Genomic DNA, 25,399 nt, shown 5'->3' on the forward strand with positions numbered 1-25,399 from the left:
GGACACAACCAATCCAATGTCCACATAGAAGAGGTGGCATTGGATTGGGAAAAGTGGACATGGTGGACGATGGGTATGGGGAAAGGCAGGAAGAGATGAGAGGTGGAGGCGTCTTTGGGACATGGAGCTGCCCTGGATGGTGCTTCAGAGGTAATCACCGGACATTGTAAATCCTCACAGGGCCCACTGGATGGAATGGAGGAGAGTATGGGCCATGATGTGGACCATTGTCTATGAGGTGCAGAGGTGCCCAAAGATGTACTTACCAAATCCAATGGATGTGTCATGATGATGGGAACGAGTGTTGTTGGGGGGGGGGGGGAGAGGGGGGGTGGGGGGGTGGGGTTGAATGGGACCTCACATATATATTTTTAATGTAATATTATTACAAAGTCAATAAAAAAAAAAAAGAAAAAAAAATTCATTTTTCACTATTGTTACCGGATTTTATCTAGGTTCTTGGCTGTGCTGCAGAAATGAATTTCAAGAGCACACTGGGTGAGTTAGGTCAGTAATGTGTTGAGGTAGGAAGGGAAGAGAAATGGGAGAAAATAACAGAGCAGGGGTTCCAGGTAGAGAGGAAGGGGGTGAAAAGGGATGAAGAGGGCTCATTTATAAGGTACAATTCCCCACTATAGATTTTAGATCCCCAGGATTATTTGCGTGGCCACATGGTAGAGGAAAAATGGCGAGAATGGCGCACAGAGGGCAGGGAACAGGTCCAGAGGAAGGAGAGCAGGGCAAGAGCCCACGCTCAGGCCTGTTCTGGCCTTTTTTTTTTTTAATTTATTGAAATAGATCACCCACACACAAACATACATAAACAATAAGTGTATAGTAATAGTTGTGAACTTACAAAACAAACATATATAACACCATACAGGACTCTCATAACTCACCCTACCACCAACACCTTACATTGTTGTTAAACCTTTTTAACTAATGATTAAAGAGCATGGTCAAAATATTACTACTAGCCAAAGTATTTCCCCCCAACACTCCCTATTATTATCTTTGCCATTTATATATGAACATACATAAACAATTGAGTATATAGTAAAATTTGTGAACTTACAAAGCAAACATGCATAACATCATACAGGGGTCTCATACATCAACCCTCCAACAACACATTGCATTGCTGTGAGATATTTGTTACAAATTACAAAAGAATATTGTCAAAATCTTACTACTAATCATAGTCCATATCTTACATTTGGTGTATTTTCCCCCAACCCACCCTATTATTATTTTTTAAATATATTTTTTATGACAGAAGTTGTAAACTCATAAAACAATCATGCACATGTGCAGAATTCCCAAGCAACACCTCTTTATCAACACACCACACTGTGGTGGAACATTTGTTACAGATAAGATAATATCATCTGATTGTTACCATGTCCATAGAATACATTTGGTTCACATTTTCCATACTGCCCCATTATCAACACAGTACATATTTGGCATAATTGCAAGAATATTATATTATTACTGCTAACCACAGTCCGTAGGTCACTCCAGTTGTATTTTTCCCATGCATTCCCAATACCCTGCAGTAGTAATATACATTTGCTCTAGCTCACAAAGGACACTTTTGCATCTGTACCACCAACCACAATTCTCATCCACCTCTTGGTTTATTGTGCTGTTCTGTTCCTAGATTATTCTCTAGCATTCTGTCAATTGGCATTTACATCCCTAGACTACCATTTTAAGCCACATCCCCATTTATAAACTAGCTATTACTCACTATTTGTTACCATTCATTTTACACATTTCCACACTTTTACAGTAAGCCTAATTAAAACTTCTACATGCATTAAACATCAGTAGTCCATCTCAGTCCTTCTCTTTTCTCCATGAAGAATCTACCACCTACCCCCAGGTCTTGAAGGTATTTTCTTACAATTTCTTCTAGAAGTTTTATGGTTCTTGCTTTTATTTTTAGGTTTTTTATCCATTTTGAGTTAATTTTTGGGTAAGGTGTGAGATAGAGGTTCTCTTTCCTTCTTTTGGTTATAGATATCCAGTTCTTTCAGCACCATTTTGCTGAATGGACTGCTCTGCCCGAGCAATGTATGTTTGACAAGCTAATCAAAAATCACTTGACCATACATGTGAGGGTCTGTTTCTGAACCATCAGTTTGGTTCCATTGGTCTATGTGTCTGTCTTTATGCTAGCACCATGCCGTTTTTACCATTATAGCTTGGTAGTATGATTTAAAGTCCAGAGATGAGGGTTCACTTTTCCTTTTATGATGTTTCTGGTTATTCAGGACCCCTTAGCCTTCAAAATAAATTTGGCAATTGTGTTTTCAATTTTTTTAAAAAAATGCTGTGGAATTTTTATCAGGGTTGCATTGAATCTGTATATCAATTTGAGTAGAACTGACATCTTAATGACATTTAGTCTTCCAATCCATGAGCATGGAATGTTCATCCAGTTATTTAGGACTTTTTTGATTTCTTTTAACATTGGGTTGCAGTTTTCTGAATACAAGTGCTTTACATCATTGGTTAAGTTTATTCATGACTATTTGAGTTTTATCTATCATATTTTATTTCACCACTCTTTTAGTTACTTTTATTGATATAGTCTTCATTTCTAGACTCTCTTCCAGGCCTCTCTCTCCTGTCTTTTCAGGTGCTAGCACATCCTTTAGTATTTCCTGAAAATCTGGTCTCTTGCTTAGAAATACTCTCAGCTTCTCTTTATCTGTAAATATTCTAATCTTGCCCTCATTTTTGAAAGACAGCATTGCTGGATATGAAATTCTTGCCTGGAAATTTTTCTCTTGTAGCATCTTAAATATATCAGCCCACTGTCTTCTTGCCTCCATGGTTTCTGGTGAGAAATCAGCACTTAATCTTATTGAGTATCTCTTATATGTTATGCATTGCTTTTCTCTTGCTATTCTCAGAATTCTCTCTTTGTCTTTGGCATTTGACATTCTGGTTAGTATGTGTCTTGGAGTAGGTCTATTAGTATTTTTTGTGCTTCTTGGACATGGATATCTATGTCCTTCAGCAGGGTTGGGAAATTTTCTAACATTATTTCTTTAAATATTCCTTCTGCCCCTTTTCCCTTCTCTTCTCCTTTTGGGACACCCATGACACTTATGTTTGCATATCTTTTGCTGTCATTTAGTTCCCTGAGATCTTGTTCAATTTTTTCCACTCTTTTCTTCATCTGTTCTTTTGTATGTTCACTTTCAGAGGCCATTTTTTCAAGATGCACCAATCCTTTCTTCTGTCTCCTCAAATCTGCTATTCTGTGATTCCAATGTTTTTAAAATTTCATTTATTGTGCTTTTCATTCCCATAATATCTGCTATTTTTCTATTCATGCTTTCAAATTCTTCTTTGTGCTCATCCAGTGTCTTAATATCCTAATCTCTTTAGCTATCTCATTGAATTTATTAAGGAGTTTTGTATGAACATCTATGATTAGTTTTCTCAACTCCTTTATGTCATCTGGAGACTTATCTTATTCCTTTAACTGGGCCATACCTTCCTGTTTCTTGGCATGGACTGTAATCTTTGGCTGGTGTCTTGGCATCTGGCTTACTAGACTGTTTATTCTGGGTGCAGTTTTTCTCTTTAGTTTAGGGCTTCCTGCCCTTTATCCCTTGCTGGTTGTATAGTAGGAGCCAAGGATGTAGTTGGTGCTATAAACTGTGGAGGCTCAAGCTGCCCTCATTGCCCCAGGGACCAATGAAGCTTATTCCAACTTTCTTCTTTTCCAGAGGTAGGGACAGAGTCACAGTTGTGTGGAATAATTTCATGCCCCTTTCTCCCCTGCCTGGGATGTGTATGGCACTGCAGGTGTGGGCAGCAATCTATGCTGTGCGGGTCCAAGACGACCGCATTGTGCCGGTAGACTTCAGATTATTCAGTCTGTGCCAGCCAAAGGTACCCTTAGTTACCTGGATAGACCGATGCAGAGCTAGCCAGCCTCCTCCCTGCCAGAGGTGGGGCTGAAGCCTAGGCTAGGGCTGCAGAGTGATCAGGTGAAAAAAACTGGTTCCTACTGTCACTGTGATATTTGGTCAGCCAGGCTTCCCTCAGGCTTGGGGCTGAGTCAAAATGGCAGCCACTGGCCTCTTTCCGACTTGGACAAATTCACACCCCAGCTGTTCCTAGGGTTATTCCTTAGCCATCTGAGTCTACCAATCAGTAGCTGAAATCAGCAGCCAACCATCTCCTTCCCCCGTTTTTGGGAAAAGGAGCTTCCAATTCCAGGCACAGAACAGCTCCCGGGGTGGCCTGTACCACCAGAGCAAGACAATCACCAGCCTCCGTGACTTGGCTGGCAATTTCCCAGAGAGGCTGGCACAGGTCCCTGCAGCTTCCTCCCTGTTAGAGGTGGCACTGGGGGCTAGGCTAGAGCTGTATTCTGACCTGGATGGAAAGAGGCTGGTCCCCACCAGCACTGAGACTTTCAGTCTGCCCTACTTACCCTCATGCCAGGCATGGAGTTCATATGACAGCTCCCAGCCTCTTTCTACTTGGACAGGCTCAGACTTAAACTGTTCTCAGGATTATACTGTAGCCCGCTGAATTTACACCTCCGTAGCTGAAATTGGTGCCCAATCGTCTCTTCCTCCCCCATTTTGGAGAAGTGGAGCCTTCAATTCCAGCTGTGGAATAGCTCCCGAGGCGGCTTGTGCCTCCGGTGGAGGATGGCACCGGCCTCCAGGGTGGGGAGTGCTCTACTTGAGTCTCCTCTGTAGATGGGCAGTCTCCTGCTTCCATTCCTTCAAGGACTTTGCAGGATGCTCTTCTGGCCTCCCGATGCCACCGAACAGGTGCTTCAGCTAGGTCAGCTAGCTCTGGGTGTTTGCTAACTGCCCTGTGGTGGAGCTGATTCTAGGAGTTCCCTACTCGGCTGCCATCTTGCTGTAATCTCCCCTGTGCCTGGCTTTTAAACTGTTAATTATTCCACCCCTTTGCTAATGGCAGGGGAGGGGGCTCCAGCTGTTTGCTGTTTTGACTGATTACCCCACCCACCAATCCCTTAGTGAGGACACAATGATAAAATCCCTACGGAGGGAATATCCGGGCCTTTTCCTTGTTCCCAGGAAGAAGTCTTTGTTCTGGACAGCAGAATCTTGGGGGTGGGGTCCTCCAGCAGCCATCTTGGGGGGGTTTCTGATGTCCAAGTGGACTCTCTGCCAGGTTCCAGATCCGTCTATTAATTCCCTGTCTTACTAGCCTGCTTCACTATGATGTTTTCTTCTTCTTCTAACATGTTCTTGGTGAGTTGCAAAGGGGTAAAAGCAAGATGCTTGCTTGGGGAAGGTCTCCATATCAGGGGAAAGCTCACTGGTGATGTATTCCTGTCTTCCATATGATTCAAAAGTTTTTTCCTTGTAAGGGAGGAAACTGACTTATTTTTTTTTATTTTTATTTTTTTTAAAGATTTATTTATTTTATTTAATTCCGCTCCCCACCCCGGTTGTCTGTTCTTGGTGTCTGTTTGCTGCGTCTTGTTTCTTTGTCCGCTTCTGTTGTCGTCAGCGGCACGGGAAGTGTGTGTGGCGCCATTCCTGGGCAGGCTGCACTTTCTTTTGCACTGGGCGGCTCTCCTTATGGGGTGCACTCCTTGCGCGTGGGGCTCCCCTACACGGGGGACACCCCTGCGTGGCACGGCACTCCTTGCGTGCATCAGCACTGCGCATGGGCCAGCTCCACACGGGTCAAGGAGGCCCGGGGCTTGAACCGCGGACCTTCCATGTGGTAGACGGACGCCCTAATCACTGGGCCAAGTCCGTTTCCCGAAACTGACTTTAATTAACAAAACTGATTTTAACAACAAAAACAGAACTGTGCCAGCTGTCTGTGTAAACTGGCATTCCACCCTATAACTTGTAATTTTTCTGCTTGACTCTGCTAATTATTTTACTTCATCTCAGCATCAGGTAGCTCTCAGGTTACTGCAGCGGTTCTTAAATGGGACTTTGGCTTTGCTAATGTTTTTATTTGTATGGCATCTGGGGTAGATTGAAGTGCCGGAACTTACTTTATTCCCCTGTTATGAGATTACTCATCCACGCCCTTGGTCATTCAGGTTTGCATTGGTTTTCCCCTAGGGCAAGGTTGACTGCCCATAGACAGTGAGTTTGGTCACATGACTGGACACAGTAAAGACTTTAAAAGCGCTTGGTGCTCGCTTTGTTTCCCTTACCTGTCAATTAGCTTCTACTTTTGTCCTCAGGCATAAAGTCGATGCTTGTAAAGCACCCAGCAGGAGGCCCGCCCACATAATGGACTGTTGGGGAAAGGTTGTATTTACTGCAAGGAAGGTTAATTGAAGGTTAATTTAGAAAGTGGTGTTCTGCTTGATAACCTTTGCCATCAGCTCCAGGCACACCCCGCCCCCAGGCTCCTGGCCACCTGTGCCTTCTCCTGTGAGGAGGTGCTGTCCAGCCTGTCCCTGGCCATCTCAGCTCCCACCCGGCGCCTCCTGACCACGGCCTCGAATGCACGCTCAAGGTCTGATGAGGGTAGTTGCTTTCCTCGGAGCTCTCTTGTGCTGTGCACACACTCAGCTTGTGGACTACATCTGCCTCCAACCCTTCTGCATTTCATAGACTTGACTCCCAGACCCTCCTCCCCAACTAAGCCCTGGCTGGGGACCCAGCTGGAAGGCCATGCCCCAAGCACCGGGCAATCAGATGAGCGGGCTGTGTCATCTTACAAAAGAAGAGCTATCTCCTCTTGACATAAAGGTGCAATGGACACAACCAATCCAGTGTCCACATAGAAGAGGTGGCATTGGATTGGGAAAAGTGGACATAATGGACAAAGGGTATGGGGAAAGGCAGGAAGAGATGAGAGGTGGAGGCGTCTTCGGGACATGGAGCTGCCCTGGATGGTGCTTCAGAGGTAATCACCGGACATTGTAAATCCTCACAGGGCCTACATGATGGAATAGAGGAGAGTATGGGCCATGATGTGAACCAATGTATATGAGGTGCAGAGGTGCCCAAAGATGTACTTACCAAATCCAATGGATGTGTCATGATGATGGGAACGAGTGTTGTTGGGGGGACGGAGAGGGGGGGTGGGGGGGTGGGGTTGAATGGGACCTCACATATATATTTTTAATGTAATATTATTACAAAGTCAATAAAAAATAAAAAAATTAATAAAAAAAAATAAAAATAAAAAATAAAAAGTTTTCAATTAAAAAAAAAAAAAACACAAAAGAAGAGCTATGGAGTATCTTCAAAGAACAGATGTTAAGACGAGATTTGTCTGGGGAGTTCAAAAAACAATTCATTGGCTTAATGAATAAACAGTTTCCAAAAACAGTCTTCTGTCATCCTCACTTGAGCAAACACATATTTAATATGTGGAAATCCAACCATTTGCTAGATGAAAGAGAAAGAGGGGGAGATGCACGCATGCTTGTGAGTACACACCCATGCACACGCACACACACACTTAAATGGTCTTGACCATACATCTTACCAACCCAGCCAAGGTTACAGATGCCGAGAGAATATTCCCTTTCTTCAGGTGATGTTGTAAGTTTTGTTTGTTTTTCAAACAAGACCCATAACCCAAGTCACCTAATCCATTTCCTACTCACCCAAAGAAACAGATCTGCTCTAATCCAGGAGGAAATCTTGCCACTGTTAGCCATACTCACAGTTGTGGTCTTTCCAAGGGTATTTTTGACCATTTTTGATGGTGTAAGTTAAGGTTAGTTTTAGATGCATATAACAGAAAAAACTCAAATAAATGACCTAAACACAATGCAAGTTGATTGCCTTTGTAAGAAAGAAGATTAGTTTAGTTTTCACATAAAGGAAGAAAATATTGATTAATGTAACCTGGCAGCCTACTGCCTCAGTCTCCCACTCCCGGGTTAAGCAAGAACAAAGGAAACCAGCTTAAGCCAGTCCTATAGGCAGTAAAAAAAGATGCCCAAGAAAGAGCTAAGTCAATACCAATTCAGCACTAAATTCCAGTCCTTATTTGGCAAAGGGGAGCAGGTAAAAACAAAAATGGTTGAAATGCGATGGGAGGAGCCATTAATCACAAACTTTTGCATAGGAAAGTTAGATCTTCTCGGATAGGCTGCAACTTCTGAAGCATCCAATCTATGGAGAAGCAGAGGAAGGGCTTGCGTGCTAGGCTTAGGGGTATAAATTGTGTCATTTTTCTTTGTTCGGGGCACCAGCCACGTTTTCTGGTTGTGCGCCCCTTCTTGCAAGATTGAGAATAAATTCTTTTCTTTTCCACAATCGGGTGAGCCTTATTTTCTTCCAAAAGAAGATTTCTTTCTAACAGCTTTTTGCACGAAAAGTGTCCAGAGACAAAGGGGCCAGGGCTGGGTCTCAGTTGCCACGGGGGCCCAAGCTCCTCCTGTCTTTTGGCTCCATTATCAGCACATGTTTTCCAGCTCAAGGTTACCTCATGACCCAAGCAGGCTCCAGAAACATCTTAGAGCCCACATTCCAGGCAAAAAGAAGGAGGAAGGGAGGACAGAGCCAAGAGCTGCCCCTCCCAGCCAAGTAAACCCCTTTAAAGGGCCTTCCTGGCAGCTCCACTCAATGGCTTTAGCTTATGTATCACCTAACTGCAAGGGGACTGGGAAATACACGTCTTTGGCTGAGCATATTGTCACCCAGAATAAAATTTGGGATTCTATTAGTATGGAAGAGGGGGGAAAATGAATGTTGGGGAGGCAACTAGCAGCCTTTGCAAAAGCCATTTTCGCCTAGGAGCTCCAGGAGAACAACCTCCTTGAGAGAGTTCTGCAGGGTAGCTCAAGCCTTGAGGTCCCTCCGGGTTGTTTCTGACTTAATGGTCCCTGGAAGGTGGACATGTTGGCCTCGGCTAACTCAGAAGCCGGTAGTGTTACCGGATTTTGTCTAGGTTCTTGACTATGCTGCAGAAATAAATTTCAAGACCATGTCAGGCGAGTTAGGCCAGTAATTTATTCAGGTAGGGAGGGAAGAGAAATGGGAGAAAATAACAGATCATAGGTCCCAGCTAGAGAGGAAGGGGTTGAAAAGTGATAAAATGGGCTGATTCAGACTACAATTTCCCATTATAGATGGTAAATCCCCATGTTTTACTTGTGTGGTGACCATGGCAAGGGAAAATGGTGAGAGCGGGGCACAGAGGCAGGAACAGGCACATGGACTGGACAGGCACCGGGACAGGGCAAAGGCAAGAGGGCAAAAGAGCTTGGCACTTGCTTTTTAAACTATTAATTTTTCCACCCCTTTGCTAATGGCAGGGGAGGAGTTCCAGCTGTTTTGATTGATTACCCCACCCATCAATCCCCCAGGAGGACCCAATTATAAAGCCCAATATCCGGGGCTTTTCCTAGCTCCCAGAGGAAATCTTGTTCTGAAAAGCAGAATCTTGTGGGTGGGGTCTTCCTGGAGCCATTTTGGGGATAACAATGTCCACGTGGACTTCTTGCCAGGTTCCAGATCCATCTATTGATTTCCTATCTTACTAGCTGGCCTCAGTAGGGCACCAGCTAGACAAGGTGTGAGCTTGCTTTGCCCTTTGGGTGGAGAGAGGCTGGTCCTAAGGGCAGAGAGACGGTTTCTTCACCCTCATTAGATAGAGGAAGAAAGCGTGAGGCAGTGACATTGTCTCGGGAAAGAAGGGCCAGTAACAGAGCAGGTCAGGGCTGGGGCAAGGAAAAGAGGCAGAGGTTTGTTCGCTGGGGGTGGAGGGTGGGACCTTTAGCACTTTGGGTGGCAGTGTTTTGGGGGAAGTGTCCTATTTAGGGTATTTCAGAAAACGTTTTAGGAGTGTACAATGTACCCCTTAGGGGGTAGGCATTCTGCTAGTGAGGAAGCTATTATTTCTTTGCCCATCTATAAAATGTACGCTCGTTACAACTTCTGCTGGAGGAAGCCAGCTTTCTATTATCGAACTTAGCACTCTAGAAGGCCTTTGGTCTGATATTCGCAGAGATATGTTCTGAGAAAACACAGCATGAGAAGATAAACAGAGAAGTGCACAAAGGCAGATATACAGGAATGTTCAATGCAGCTTTGTTCATAATAGTGAAAAACTGGGGACAATCCAAATGTTCTAAATGTTCATCAATCCAATAGCATATAAATTAAGAAATAATCATCTAAAGAATGTTCACATGATCTTCAAAAAAGAAAATAATATTAATATATTCATTGGCATGAGATGAGTTCCATGACATCCGGAGGAGTGATCACAAAATCCCACATTTATAGTAGGGTCCCAGTTATTTTAAATGTTATGTATACATAAGATATGCATGTTTATGCATAGAGAATATCACAGCAGATGTTAGCTGTGGGTGGATGAGCCCAGATGTTAGAAGTGGGTGGTATTTCAGACATTTTTTACTTTCCTTGTTTTTTTTTACACTTTCCTATAACGACTGCATATATCAAGTATATGTTATCTCTACAATCAGATACTGGCTATTTTCATTTAGGAAAAAAAAAATACACATAAGAAAACAAACTGGAAGAAAAGTCCCCAAATGTTGGGATTATAGGTGCCTTTTTCTTCCTTTCCTGACTTTCTATAATGTGATTATGATATTTATAATAGGAAAGATAAATTGAAAATTGTTCTAAGAGAGCAATAATCATTGTTTTCTGGGAGGTGGTTATAGATGATTTTGCCTTCGCAACCTCGTGTCTCCATAACAGCTCAACAGCCTGAATGAACGAGCCAACAGACAGGAGCAGGGAATGCCTAGGAAGGAATATCCAGTCCAGGGAAGCAGCAGCCACAGAACCTCACCTGAGCTGACAGCTCCAGGCGTCCAGGGGGCCCTGGAGGCCACCCAGTCTACTTCCTATTAATGCGCGGACCCCTTCTTCCGTATTCTATCAGGGACGAGCCAGCCGTTCCTTGCACATTTGCAGTGGCCAGTGAGCTCTCTGCCATGGAATTCTACTAAGTTCACTGCTGAAAACTTTCTTTATTAGAAAGTCCTTAGCCATATTGATCAAAGTCTGTGTCCTAGAAACTATTACTCGTTGTCCCTAGTTCTGTTCTGTATGAACCAAGAGCAGGCCTATCCTGCCATAACAATTAAAGTAATTCATATATGCTGTTGGATGAAAAAAAGCAAGTTGCAAAAAGATATGCCTGAGAGGAGACTATTTATGTGAATTTTTTAAAAAGAAAAAACTACTACACATAGTTTGGGATATCTGATAAAAGTTTAAAAAACTATGGAAAGGATTTATATCAATTTCAGACTAGTGACTATCTCTTAGGGAGAAAGGGACGAGCAAGGGAAGGTGGGAGAGAGACTTTAGTTATATCTTGTGTAATGATAAGAATACATACAAGCGGTGGACTTGGCCCAATGGTTAGGGCGTCCATCTACCACATGGGAGGTCTGCGGTTCAAACCCCGGGCCTCCCTGACCCGTGTGGAGCTGGCCCATGCACAGCACTGATGCGCGCAAGGAGTGCCCTGCCACGCAGGGGTGTCCCCCGCGTAGGGAAGCCCCATGCGCAAGGAGTGCGCCCCACAAGGAGAGCCGCCCAGTGCAAAAGAAAAGTGCAGCCTGCCTAGGAATGGCACCACACACATGGAGAGCTGACACAACAAGATCATCCAGCAAAAAGAAACACAGATTCCAGTGCGGCTGACAACAACAGAAGCGGACAGTGAAGCAGCAGCAAATAGACACAGAGAACAGACAACCGGGGCCGGGGGGAAGGGGAGAGAAATAAATAAATAAATAAATCTTTTTAAAAAAAAGAATACATACATACAAACAAAATATATATATATAATAACCAACATTTTTTAAAAAATTGGAGCTTAAAAAAATGATCTTTGGGGTCACACTGACCTGGATTCAAATCCTGGCTTCAAGTGGTACAACCACAGGCAAGTTATAAAAGCCCTGAGCATTGGTTTCCTTTTTACAGAATGGGAACAACAATAATATGTATTGTATAGGGTTTTGTGAGGGTCAAATTACACTAGGTAGGTAAATTCTTTAGTATAGTGCTGAGTCTGTGTAAATGCAGAATAAATATTTGCTGAGACTATTGAAGCAATTCATTATCTTTTACCTTGAAAACGTCCTGTAAAAAGGGTAGGGGTAGAAAATGGTAGGATGAGGAGGGGCGGGGAAGAAGCTAAATCAGGACTGTGTTCATAAGTGGTGCTGGGAAAAGCATCACAGGGGAGAAGAACCCCAAGACTGAGAAAGTGCCTACCAGCAGAAGGCAGGGAATGAAACAGCTGGAAGCATTCAGGGAAAAACCACTCAACTCGGCAGGTAACCCAATCCAGTGGAATGAACTGGGAATCGTGGCAAACCAAGACCAAAAGAAGAAAACACATTTACACTCTTGGAAGGAAACGCAAATGGCAAAACAAATCCCCAGAATGGGAGCAGGCAGGCTTGCCCTGCACCCCTGCCTCAGACCCGCCGGCTGCCCAGCCCCTGGGTTACAGCTTTTTTAAGCCTCTTCAGCTTTATGCACTTTTCTGTCTGAAGCCAGATGGAATGGAATGTTACCAAGTTCTCTTCAAAGAATCTTCACCTGCCCCACCCGTTCGCTTTCAGGGAATGGAAAAACTCTGATGACCTTATAGAGTCTTGTGTTGATAAAAATTCTGAAATGATGGTATGAAGGCTTTCAGAGATAGCTCATTGCTTCACAAAGAAGACAAAGGCTAGTCGAGGTAATTCATTACCTTTTACCTTGAAAACGTCACTCTATTCTCCAACTTTTCTCATCTCCTATATCTCCCTTCTTCAGTGGCTCCCACCTGCTTTCAGCTTTATTTATCTGAACAATAGTTCAAATTTCATCATTCCTCTGCTCAAAAACATTCAATAGCAACCCTCATCCCCACCATTGTCCTAAAAAAGTAAAAACCAGTTTTCTTGGTTCAACCTTCAAGAACCAAGATAATTTTGTTCCTCTACAACCTTCTAATTTTTCCAACTTATTTTCTCCTGCTCCTACAATATTGCAATACTATAAACCAACTAGGCACATAGACATATATAGAACACTTCATCCAAAAACAGAAGAAGACACATTCTCAAGTGTACATGGGTCACTCTCTAGGATATGTTAGGTCATAAAATAAGTCTCAAATTTAAATCATGCAAAATATCTTCTCTGACCCCAATGGAATGAAGCTAGAAATCAATAATAGGGAAAGCTTGGAAATCATAAAAATGTGAAAATGAAATCATATGCTCTTAACCAATTGGTCAAGGAAGATATTACAACAGAGATTAGAAAATATCCTTAGGTAAATGAAAATGAAAATCCAACACACCAAAACTTATGGGAAGCAGCAAGGGCAGTTCTCAGAGGGAAATTTATAGCTGTATGCTTACAGTAAAAAGAAGAAAGATACTCTCTCTGCCTAAAGGGGCCTGCACCAAATTTGGTGTGTATTTCTATCTTTCTCTCCCATTTCTCAGCAAGCTCTGTTCTTTCTCCCATTTCCCAAATAAATTCCTTTTACTGCCCTAATTAAAAAAAAAGGAAGAAAGATCTCAAATCAAGTAAGTATCCTAATCTCACATATGGAGGAACTAGAAAAGTAAAATAAAATAAACTATAATGAGCAGAAGGCAGGAAATAATAAAGATTAGAGCAATAAATGAATTAGAGAATAAGAAAGCAATAGAAATAATCAATGAAACCAAAAGTTAGTTTTTTGAAAAGACCAATGAAATTGACAAACTGTTAGCTAGACTGAAAAATTAAAAATGAGAACACAAATTAAAAAATCAGAAATGAAAGGAATGATAGCAGTGCTGGCCTTACAGAATTAAAAAGGATTATAGAATATACTATGAAAAATTGTATGGCAACAAATTAGATAACCTAGATGAAAGGACCCAATTCCTAGAAACACACAAATTACCTAAACTTACTCAAGTTTAAATGGAAGATATCAGCAGACCAATAACAAGTAAAGAGATGGAATCAATCATCAGAAACTTCCCAAGAAAACAGCTCAGGATCAGACAGCTTCAATGGTGAATTTTACCAAATATTCAAAGAATTAACCACAATCCTCAAATTCTTCCAAAAAGTTGATGATGGAACACTTCCAACTTATTCTATGAGGCCAACATTACCCTAGCATCAAAGCCAGATAAAGATACCATAAGGAAAGAAAATTACAAACCAATATCCCTTATGAATACAGATGAAAAAATCCTTAACAAAATACTAGCACACTGAATCCATCAGCACATTAAAAGGATTATACACACGGGAAAAAATACAACTAATGCAAATTATCGACTATAGTCAACAGTAATATTGTTATTTTTTTCATCAATTGTAACAAAGGTATGATACTGTGGCAGTTTGGTATTGTTTATGAATTCCAAAAATAGATATTAGATTGTGCTTGTAAACTGGTCTGCACCTCTGGGTGTATTAGATTTTATTAGATTCAGAGGTTTCACTTTTACTTTATTAAATCAAGATTAGGGCTTTTATTTGACCACATCTTTAGGGTGACTTGGTTTGAATCCGCCCCCCCCCCCACCTTTGTGGGCTATATAAATGGATGCTCAGTCAAAGACAGGGAAGTAAATACATGGAGAATACAGAGAATCTAGTTTGGGATGCTGGAACCCTGGGGAGAGAGCTAAGCTCTTCTGATAGTTTGCAGTGGAAGAGACCAGAGCCCCTAACAGCTGAGATAGCCTGGAAAGAAATGAGCCCCAGGGAGAGAGACAAGCCTTATTCCAGCCTACAGCTGAGATCAGAAGAAGCTGGGACCACAGAGCCTTAGGGGGAAGACAAAGCTGAATCCTCACAGAGACCAGCAACCATCATGCTCCAACACATGGCAACAGACTTTGGTAAGGGGAATAACTTACTCTTTATGACCTTGTGACTGTAAGTTCCTCCCCAAATAAATACCCTTTATAAATGCCAACAGATTTGTGGTATTTTGCTTCAGCACCCCTTTGGCTGACTAATACCAATGCTAAAGATCTGTAATATGGGTGTATAAGTGGAAGGGAATTTTCCTTTTGGAGTAATGAAAATGTTCTAAAATTGATTGTGATGATGAAAGCACAACTCTGTGATTGTATTGAGAGCCATTGATTATACATTTTGTACATTTTGGAAGAATTGTATGGTGTGTGAATAAAACTGCTTTTTTCAAAAAAGGTTTATACAACACAATTGAGTGAGATTTCTCTCAGGAATGCAAGCATGATGGACATAAGAAAATCAATCAGTAAATGCACCACATTAATAAAATGAAGGGAATAAAACCACATGGTCATCTCAATTGACCCAGAAGTTATTGACAAAATCCTGCACTACTTCTTGATTAAAAAAAAAAATAGAAAACTAGGAATAGAAGGATATTTTCTTAACATGATAATAGGCAAATATGAAAAACTTCCTGGTAACATCATACTCTATGGTGAAGTACTGAAAGCTTTCCCTCTAAGATCAGGAACAAGACAAGGGTGCCCACTTTCATCTCTTTATTCATCTTTGTACTAGAAATTCCAGCCAGAACAATTAGGCAAGAAAAAAAACAGAAGTTATCCAAACCAGAAAAGAAGATGTAAGCTCTCCCCATTCAAAGACAACATGATCCTTTATATAGAAAATCCCCAGGAATTGACAAGAAAGTTACTAGAACTAATAAGAGAATTCAGTAAAGTGGTTGGGTATAAGATCAACACACAAAAATCAGTGGTGTTTCTATACATCAGCAATGAGCCACCTGAAAAGGTAATCAATAAAATTCCATTTACAATAGAAACTAAAACAGTCAAATATCTAGGAATAATCTAACCAATGAGTTAAAGGACTTGTGTACAGAAAGTGACAAAAACATTGCTTAAGGAAATCAAAGAAGACCTAAATAAATGGAAGAACATTCTATGTTCATGGGTGGGAAGACTAAATATTGTTAAGATGTCAAGTCTACCCAGAGTGATGTACACATTCAATGCAATCCCAATCAAAATCCCAACAACCTTCTTTGCAGAAATGGAAAAGCTAATCATCCAATTCTTAGAGTAGGGGCTCTGAGTAGACAAAACTGTCTTTTTAAAATTTATTTATTTATTTATTTAAATGTTACATTAAAAAAATATGAGGTCCCCATATGCTCCCCCACCCCCTCACCCCACTCCTCCCATAACAACAACCTCCTCCATCATCATGAGACATTCATCGCACTTGGTGAATAAATCTCTGAGCATTGCTCTGCACCACATGGTCAATGGTCCATATTATAGTTTACACTCTTCCACAGTCCACCCAGTGGGCCATGGGAGGACATACAATGTCCAGTAACTGTCCCTGCAGTACCACCCAGAACAACTCCAAGTCCTGAAAATGCCCCTACATCACATCTCTTCCCACTCCCTACCCTCAGCAGCCACCATGGCCACTTTCTCCAGCTCAAAGCTACATTTACTTACATTACTAATCACAATAGTTCCAGAATAGAATATCAGTAAGTCCACTCTAATCCATACTCTATTCCTCCATTCTGTGGACCCTGGGATGGTTATGTCCGCTCCACCTCTCTATTGAGAAGGGGCTTAGATTCCACTTGGATGCTGGATGCAATTCTCCTGCTTTCAGTTGTAGGCACTCTTGGCTCCCTGGTATGGTGGTTGACCTTCTTCACCTCCCTGTTAGCTGGCTGGGGTAAGTCCAAAAAACCAGAGGGTAGGAGTTGCAAGTCTGTTGAGGCTCAGGGCCTGGCTATCACATGGACAGTCCAGAGATTTAGGTCCCCTGAGCATACACCAAACCCCAGCACTAACCACAGGTCCGGTAAAAGTAACAGGAGAGGCTTGTGAACAAAGATCACATCTGGGTCCAACAGTTTGTGTCACACAGGAACACAAACTCCAAAGTAGGGCCAACTGAGATGGCACTGAACTCCATCTGCCATGACCATAGAACCTGTGGGTCTCTGTAGCCCTCAGAAGAACCAATATCTGGGGTTGTATCTACTTCATCTGTCTCTGGGACTCTGCTGAGGTGGGCATAAGGGCAACCCCTCTGATAACCTCCCAACTCTTTTACACGCTGAATTTGGCTTAGAGAGTGGCCACATTTGAGCAACACGGAGGCTCTCAGGAGGTCACTCTTAGGCACCCTGCAGCTCTAGGCCTAGTTCTTATTTCAGGCACACAGGCTCACAAGCATAGTCCTTAGAGCTCATTGTTGGACCATCCTTCCTTATTGGTCTCAGTCATTGCACTTGGGAGGTTGTTGCTGTTCCATTAGGGAATACGACAGAGCTCCCCTGGCCAGGAACTCAGCTCTCCTACAGCCGTCGTTCCCAACTGTAACCACTATGAAAATACCCAAACATTTTTATGTACCCTCCCAACCACGCGCCCCCCACCAATAACACCCCATTCCAGTGTTCCTCCCCCGTTACCATCAAACCCCTCTGTGGTCCAAACCCCCCCCCTGAAAATGAAGCCCAATATATTGCCAGCTTCCATTAATGGTGGAATGGAATATAGTGATGGGTTTAGAGGTTAGATATAGAATACATACTAATTTAGAAAAAGTAAAAATAAATTGGGGTATCAAAAAATTAAAAAATGAAAAAGCTTTGTTTTTGAGGTTTTGCCTTCCATCACTGCTACTAAGTGTTGTCCTGTGTGCATATTGGCAAGGCAACTTTTTCCATCTCTTCCTCAGTGTCTACTTCCTTTCTTTTTCTTTTTTTTCTTCTAATTATTAAGCTTGTCTTCACAAAAGTTTTAGATGACAGTAATTCATATATACAATATATAGTACTCCCACATATTCAACATCAGACACTTTGTCCCTTCCCCAGCAATAATCTTTTTACATGTTCATACTATATTTACTGCAACTGATGGACAGATATAGAGACAATAGCTTTCAAGCAAGGTTACACTTGAGTTTACATTGTGGTTTATATTTTAGACTATACAATTTTCTAAATTTTTAATTATGTTTTACATTAAGATTTACATTTTAGCCTACAGGCCCCTATACATTTTTGGTGTAATTTAACATGTCCTATATCCATTCTTGCATAATCTTGTGGAACACTTCCATTGCCCCACAGTTACACTGATTCCACCTATTCAATATGTCTTTCCCCCTCCCCTCAGGGCCCACAGTGACAATCACTCTTCATTGCTTGAAGGGCCATGTTCAGAGATACTTGCAACAGTGTTGAGGGCTTGACATGCTCGACTGCCCTAATGCATTGGGAGCCACCGTTTCTGTTGAGAGATACAATTCCCTCTATTTGAGAACATCAGTCCTCCCCAGGATGTGGGTATAACTTCACTCTCACTGTATGGGTCTCCATCCAATGATATAACCCACTATGACAAAATGAGCACTCACACACTCCCTAGGAGCCTGTCCTGTGTCAGATTCTCCCCTTTAAGCATCTTAAACAGGTAACCTTCCTTATTATATTTTTGAAAAAGTTTTCTCAACATTATACTCTCAACCACATACCTGACAATCTCCTATGTTCATATGTTCCCCCACCCTCCCTCCAATTTCTTAGGCCATATTACCCATCCTCCCATCCCTAGCCCCCCTCAAGCCCACAAAGCCTCAGCCAAAGGTAACCCTATGCCCCCATTTTATATCTTTCCTGTACAAATACTTACCTCCAGCTTATTTCACCCAGGTAGGTGTCAGCTCACACCTTCCTCTACCCCCCAAATTCCTTTAAGCCAATCATCTGGTCTCTAGCTCTCTGAGGCAGCTTCGTTTACTTATTTCATGTCATTGAGGTCATGAAGTATTTGTCCTTCAATGCCTGGGTTGCTTCGTTCACCATAAGGTTCTCAAGATTCATCCATGTTATCACATGTGTTTGTAGTGTATTCATTCTTAAAGCTGAGTAGTATTCCATTGTATGTATATACCACATGTTATTTATCCATTCATCTGTTGATGGGCATTTGGGTTGATTCCAACTTTTGGTAATAGTGAACAATGCTGCTATGAACATTGGTGTGCATATATTGGTTTGTGTCCTTGTTTTCAGTTCTACTGGGTGTATACCGAGCAGTGGAATTGCTGGGTCATACGGCAAATCTATAGCTAGTTTTTTGAGAAACCATCAAACTGTCCTCCAGAATGGCTGGATCCTTCTGCATTCCCACCAGCAGTGGATGAGTGTTCCCATTCCTCCACATCCTCTCCAGCATTTGTAGTCTTCTGTTTTTTTCATAGCTGCCAATCTTACGGGAGTAAGATGATATCTCATTGTAGTTTTGATTTGCATTTCCCTGATAGCTAGAGATTTGAAGCATTTTTTTTCTTGTGGTTTTTAGCCATTTGTATTTCTTCTTTGGAGAAGTGCCTGTTTAAATCTTTTTCCCATTTTTTAAATGGTTGTCTTTTTATTTTCAAGATATAGGAGTTCTTTTTATATGCAGGATATAAGTCTCCTATCAGATATATGGTTACCAAATATTTTCTCCCATTGTATAGGTTCTCTTTTCACTTTTGTGACAAACTCCTTTGAGGTGCAGAAGGCTTTAATTTTGAGGAAGTCCCATTTATCTATATGTTCTTTTGCTGCTCGTGCTTTGGATGTGAAGTTCATGAAGCCATTTCCTATTATAAGGTCCTATAGATGGTTCCAAACATTGCTTTCCAAAGTCTTTAGGGTCTTGGCTCTTATATTTAGGTCTTTGATCCATCTTGAGTAGATTTTTGTATAAGGTGTGAGATGGTAATCCTCTTTCATTCTTTTGCATATGGATATCCAGTTCTCCAGGCACCATTTGTTGAAGAGGCCATTCTCTCCCAGTTAAGAGGGTTTGATGGCCTTATCGAATATTATATGACTGCATATATGAGGATCTATATCAGAACTCTCAATTCGGTTCCATTGGTCAGTGTGTCTATCCTTGTGCCAATACCACGCTGTTTTCACTACTGTAGCTTTGTAGTATGTTTTGAAGTCAGGTAGTGTGATTCCTCCAATTTCATTTTTCTTTTTCAATATGTCCTTGGCTATTTGGGGCCTCTTTCCTTTCAAATAAATTTCATAGCTATTTTTTCTAGTTCATTAAAGAATGCTGTGTTGATTTTTAAAGGGATTGCATTGAATGTGTAGATCAGTTTTGGTAGCATAGACATCTTAATAATATTTAGTCTTCCTATCTATGAACAGGGAAGATTCTTCCATTTATTTAAGTCTTCTTTGATTTCCTTGAACAGTGTTGTGTAGTTTTCTGTGTATAAGTCTTTTACATCTTTGGTTAAATTTATTCCTAGGTATTTGATTTTTTTACTTACTATTGTAAATGGTATTTGTTTCTTGATTTCCTCCTCAGATTGCTCATTATTGGTGTACAGAAATACTACTGATTTTTGCACATTGCTCTTATAACCTGTGACTGTACTGAACTCATTTATAAGTTCTAGAAGCTTTCTTGTAGACTTCTCAGGGTTTTCTATGTATAGGATCATGTCATCTACAAATAATGAAATTTTGACTTCTTCCTTTCCAATTTGGATGTCTTTTATATCTGGTTCTTGCCTCAGTGCTCGAGCAAGTACTTCTAAGACAATGTTAAATAGAAGGGGTGATAGTGGGCATTCTTGTCTTGTTTCTGATCTTAGGGGGAAAGATTTTAGGATTTCGCCATTGTAAATGATGTTGGCTGTGAGTTTTTCATATTAAGAACATCATCCTTTATCATGTTCAGAAAATTTCCTTATATTCCAATCTTTTGCAGTGTTTTTATCAAGAAAGGGTGCTGTGTTTTGTCAAATGCTTTTTCTGCATCTATAGATATGATCATGTGATTTTTTCCCCTTCAATCTGTTTATATGGTGTATTACATTGAAAGGACTCACACTTCCAGATTTTAAACTTATTACAAAGCTGCAGTAATCAAAATAGAGTGGTACTGGCACAAGGACAGACCTACAGATCAATGGAATAGGATTGAGAGTTCAGAAATAAATCTACCCATCTATGGCCAGTTGATTTTTCACAAGGGTGCCAAGTCCACTCAATGGGAAAAGAATACTCTCTTCAAACAAAAACGGTCCTGGGAAAACTGGATATCCACTTGCAAATGAATGTAGACAGCTTCTTCATACCATATACAAAAATTAACTCACAATGCATCAGTGCCCTAAATAGAAGAGCTGAAATTATAAGTCTTAAAAGAAAACAGAGGAATATTTTCAGGATCTTGTATTAGGCAATGGATTCTTACAGTGAGACCACAAACAAAAAAAGAAAAAAACAGGGAAACGGACTTTGGCCCAGTGGTTAGGGCGTCCGTCTACCATATGGGAGGTCCGCGGTTCAAACCCCGGGCCTCCTTGACCCGTGTGGAGCTGGCCCATGCGCAGCGCTGATGCGCGCAAGGAGTGCCGTGCCACGCAAGGGTGTCCCCCGCGTGGGGGAGCCCCACGCGCAAGGAGTGCGCCCGTGAGGAAAGCCGCCCAGCGTGAAAAGAAAGAGCAGCCTGCCCAGGAATGGCGCCGCCCACACTTCCCGTGCCGCTGACGACAACAGAAGCGGACAAAGAAACAAAAGCAGACAAAGAAACAAGACGCAGCAAATAGACACCAAGAACAGACAACCAGGGGAGGGGGGGGGGGGGAATTAAATAAATAAATAAATCTTTAAAAAAAAAAAAGAAAAAAATATAGATATATGGGACTTCTTAAAAATTAAAAACTTTTGTGCATCAGAAATATTATCAAGAAGGTGTTAATAATAGGGTGATATAATGGGAACCCTGTATTTTAAACTATAAACCCACAGTTTCTCTAAAAAAACCCATCCTTGTGTTAGTCAGCCAAAGGGGTGCTGATGCAAAATACCAGAAATTGGTTGGTTTTTATAAAGGGTATTGATTTGGGGCAGGAGCTTACAGAAACCATGCCATAAAACATAAGTTACTTCCCTCACCAAAGTCTATTTTCACGTCTTGGGGCAAGATGACTGCGATGTCTGTGAGGGCTCAGGCTTCCTGGGTTCCTCAGGGCTCAGCTCCACAAGGTCAGCTGTAGACTATGAGGCATATGGCTCTGTCTCTCTCCCTGGGGCTCCAGCTTAAGGTTTCAGCATCAAACTCTAACATCAAAAACCCTAAACGCTGTCCTTTGCCATGTCTTTTATCTGTGAGACCCCACCCACCAAAGGGTGGGGACTCACTGCCCTACTGGCGCAAGAGGTTTACATAATTCCTTAATCAAGTAAATCTACGAATCTAATATAATCTAATATGCCCAGAGGAGAAGATCAATTTACAAACATAATCCAATAAGGGAAATTTTTGGAATTCATCAATAATATCAAACTGCTACAGTTCTCAAGAAAGTAAAAAGACAACCTACAGAAAAGGAGAAAATAGTTGGAAACCATATATCTGCTAAGAGTTTAATATCCAGAATATATTAAAAAACCCCTACAACTCAACAACAAATATACAAGCAACCCAATTTAAAAATCGGCAATCAACTTGAATAGACATTTCTCCAAAGAAGATATACAAATGGCCAGTAAGGATATGAAAAAATACTCAACGTAATTAGCAATTAAGGCAATGCAAATTAAATCCACAATTAGATACCACTGCATACCATGTTGAATGACTATTCTTAAAACAAATGGAAAAATGACAAATGCTGTCAAAGATGTGGAGAAATAAGAATTCTTGTACAATATTGGTGGTAGTGTAAAATGGTGCAGCCTCTATGGAAAAGTTTGGCAGTTCTTCAAAAAGTTAAACAGAGCTACCCCATGACCCAGAAATCCCACTTCTCAGTATATACCCCAAAGAATTGAAAGCAGGGACTCAGATAAATGTTTGCATTCTGACGTTCATAGCAGCATTATTCACAATAGCTAAAAGATAGAAGCAACCTAAGCATCCATGAACAGATGAATGGATTAAAAAAATGTAGTTTATGCATACAGTGGAATATTTCTTTGGCTATGAAAAAGCAGTGAAGTTCTGATATATGTAACAACATGGATGAAACTTAAAGATGTTGTCTTGAGTGAAAGAAGCCAGACATAAAAGGATAGTGTATGGTTTTACTTATACGAAGAAATGAGAATATGAAAAAGCACAGAAACAGAAAATCAACTACATGATACCAAGGATAGGGAGGAGGGGGAGTGGGAAACTAATGCATAATAGAACAGGGTTTCTGTCTGGGATGATGGAAAGTTTTGAAAATGGTTGGTGGTGATGGTAGCACAACGTGGAGAATGTGATTAATGCCATTGACTCAATTGCTTGGGAATGGGTCAGATGAGAAATTTTAGGTTGCCACAATTTAGAAAAAACAGAGAAAGACTAAGGAGATGATGACAGTTAAATGCAATACCTGACTTGAAACTTCAAATTAATAGCAGAGAAGAAAATGCCATAAAAACATTGGTAGGACAACTGAAAAATTGGCATATGGACTGTGTGTTTTATATCAATGTTTAATTTCTTCAACTTGATGGCTATACTTAGAATGGTTACATAAGTCAGTGTCCTTCTTCTTAGGAAATGACATGGAAATGATAAGTGTTAGAAGAGCATGATGTATGTAACCTACTCTTTATTTTTTTTAAGATTTAAAAATTTTTATTTCTCCCCCCTTCCCCATTGTCTGCTCTCTTGTGTCCATTCGCTGTGTGTTCTTCTGTGTCCGCTTGCATTCTTGTCAGGTGCATGGGAATCTGTGTCTTTTTTGTTGTGTCATTTTGCTGTGCCAGCTCTCCATGTGTGTGGCGCCACTCCTAGGTAGGCTGCTCTTTTCGTGTAGGTGGCTCTCCATGCGGGGTGCACTCCTTGTGCATGGGGCACCTCTACGTGGGGGACACCCCTGCTTCGTATGGCACTCCTTGTGCGTGGCAGCACTGCAGGTGGGCCAGTTCACCACATGGGTCAGGAGGCCCTGGGTATTAAATCCTGGACCCTCCATGTCATACGCAGATGCTCTATCAGTTGAGCCACATCTGCTTTCTGCAACCTACTCTTAAATGTTCAGAAAACAGAGATAGATATAGATAAATAGATATAGATGTCAGGTTAACAGAGAAATAGAACGATATAACAAATATGGCAAAAATGTTAACAGTTGGTAAATTTGGGTATCTGGGTGTGACCATTTGAAATTATTTTATGAATCCCAAGAAGAGTAAGTTTATATTTGTAAACTAACCTATTCATCTGGGTGTGATACATTTTGATTGCATTAAATTCAACTGAGGGGACTTTGATTAGATTACTTGACAAGATCAATTTAGGTCTTTTGAATGAACTACATAAATGAGGCGTGAATCAAGTTGAGTCTGTGCCCCTTGCTGGATCTGATCTAAATGGAAACAGAAAAAAACTCATTCAGACAGACACAAGAAGAGAGAGTTCTGCCATTTTTGATCCTGTCATGTGAAAGAAAGGAGAAATTCAAACAGCTGAGGCCTCAGAGATGAACCATTTGCCTTTAGCTTACAGTTGAACTTGGGAAGAGAGTAGAATAGTCAAGGCTGATTAAAAAAAAAAAAGCCCAGAAAGAAACAAGCCCTATGCCAGGAAAGAGGGGACTACAGGATTGCATAAGCATGAAGCCCAAGAGGCTGGGTGCACAGAGCTCAAGAAGAAAGTTGAACCAGGAGGTGAAGGCTAAAACCTCGGCAGAGATTGGCCACCATTTTGCTTCACCACGTGGCAACAGGCCAGGATCATCAGAGCTGACTTCGTGAGAAAGCATCTCTGATGGTGCCTCAGTTTGGACTTCTCATGGCCTTGGAACTGTAAGTTTTTACCCCAAATAAATCCCCTTTATAAAAGTCAATGCATGCTCACTTTGGTAGCACATATTCTAAAATTGGAATGATACAGAAAAGATTAGCATGGCTCCTGTGCAAGGATGACGTGCAAACTCGTGAAGTGTTCCATATTTTTATGCATGCCTCTTCTGTCACTTTTAGTGAACCTGTGGTTGGCGCTGGGTTTGGTGTATGCTCAGGAGACTTGAATCTCTGGACTGTCCGCGTGCCAGCTGGGCCCTGAGCCTCAGCAGAGTTGTAACTCCTACTCTCCTGTCCGTTGGACTTACCCAGGTCAGCTGACAGGGAGGTGAGGATGGTCAACCACCACACCAGGGAACCGAGAGAGTCTAGAGCTGCAAGCAGGAGAATCCCATCCATCAGCCATGTGGGATCTAAATCCCCTCTCAATTTAGAGGTGGAGTGGACATCCCCATCCCAGGGTCCTTAGGATGGAGGAATTAAATATGGACTAGAGTGGACTTACTGGTAGTCTACTATAGAATTATTGTGACTCTAGCAATGGAAGAAATTATATTGTCGATATGGAGACAGTGGCCATGGGAGTTGCTGAGGATAGGGAGAGGGAAGAAGAGGTGTGATATTGGGG

General features: G+C 41.5%; 1 non-coding gene across 1 annotated transcript; it reads left to right on the top strand.

Annotated features, from left to right (window-relative positions):
* The first annotated feature begins 24,818 nt into the window (after positions 1-24,818).
* LOC111761314 (U6 spliceosomal RNA) lies at positions 24,819-24,925 on the top strand. The gene has a single exon (XR_002794714.1). It is a non-coding gene; the product is annotated as a U6 spliceosomal RNA (small nuclear RNA).
* The last annotated feature ends 474 nt before the right edge of the window (positions 24,926-25,399 follow it).

The sequence above is a fragment of the Dasypus novemcinctus genome, chromosome 27 (assembly GCF_030445035.2).
Source record: "Dasypus novemcinctus isolate mDasNov1 chromosome 27, mDasNov1.1.hap2, whole genome shotgun sequence".
Taxonomy (NCBI): Eukaryota; Metazoa; Chordata; class Mammalia; order Cingulata; family Dasypodidae; genus Dasypus; species Dasypus novemcinctus.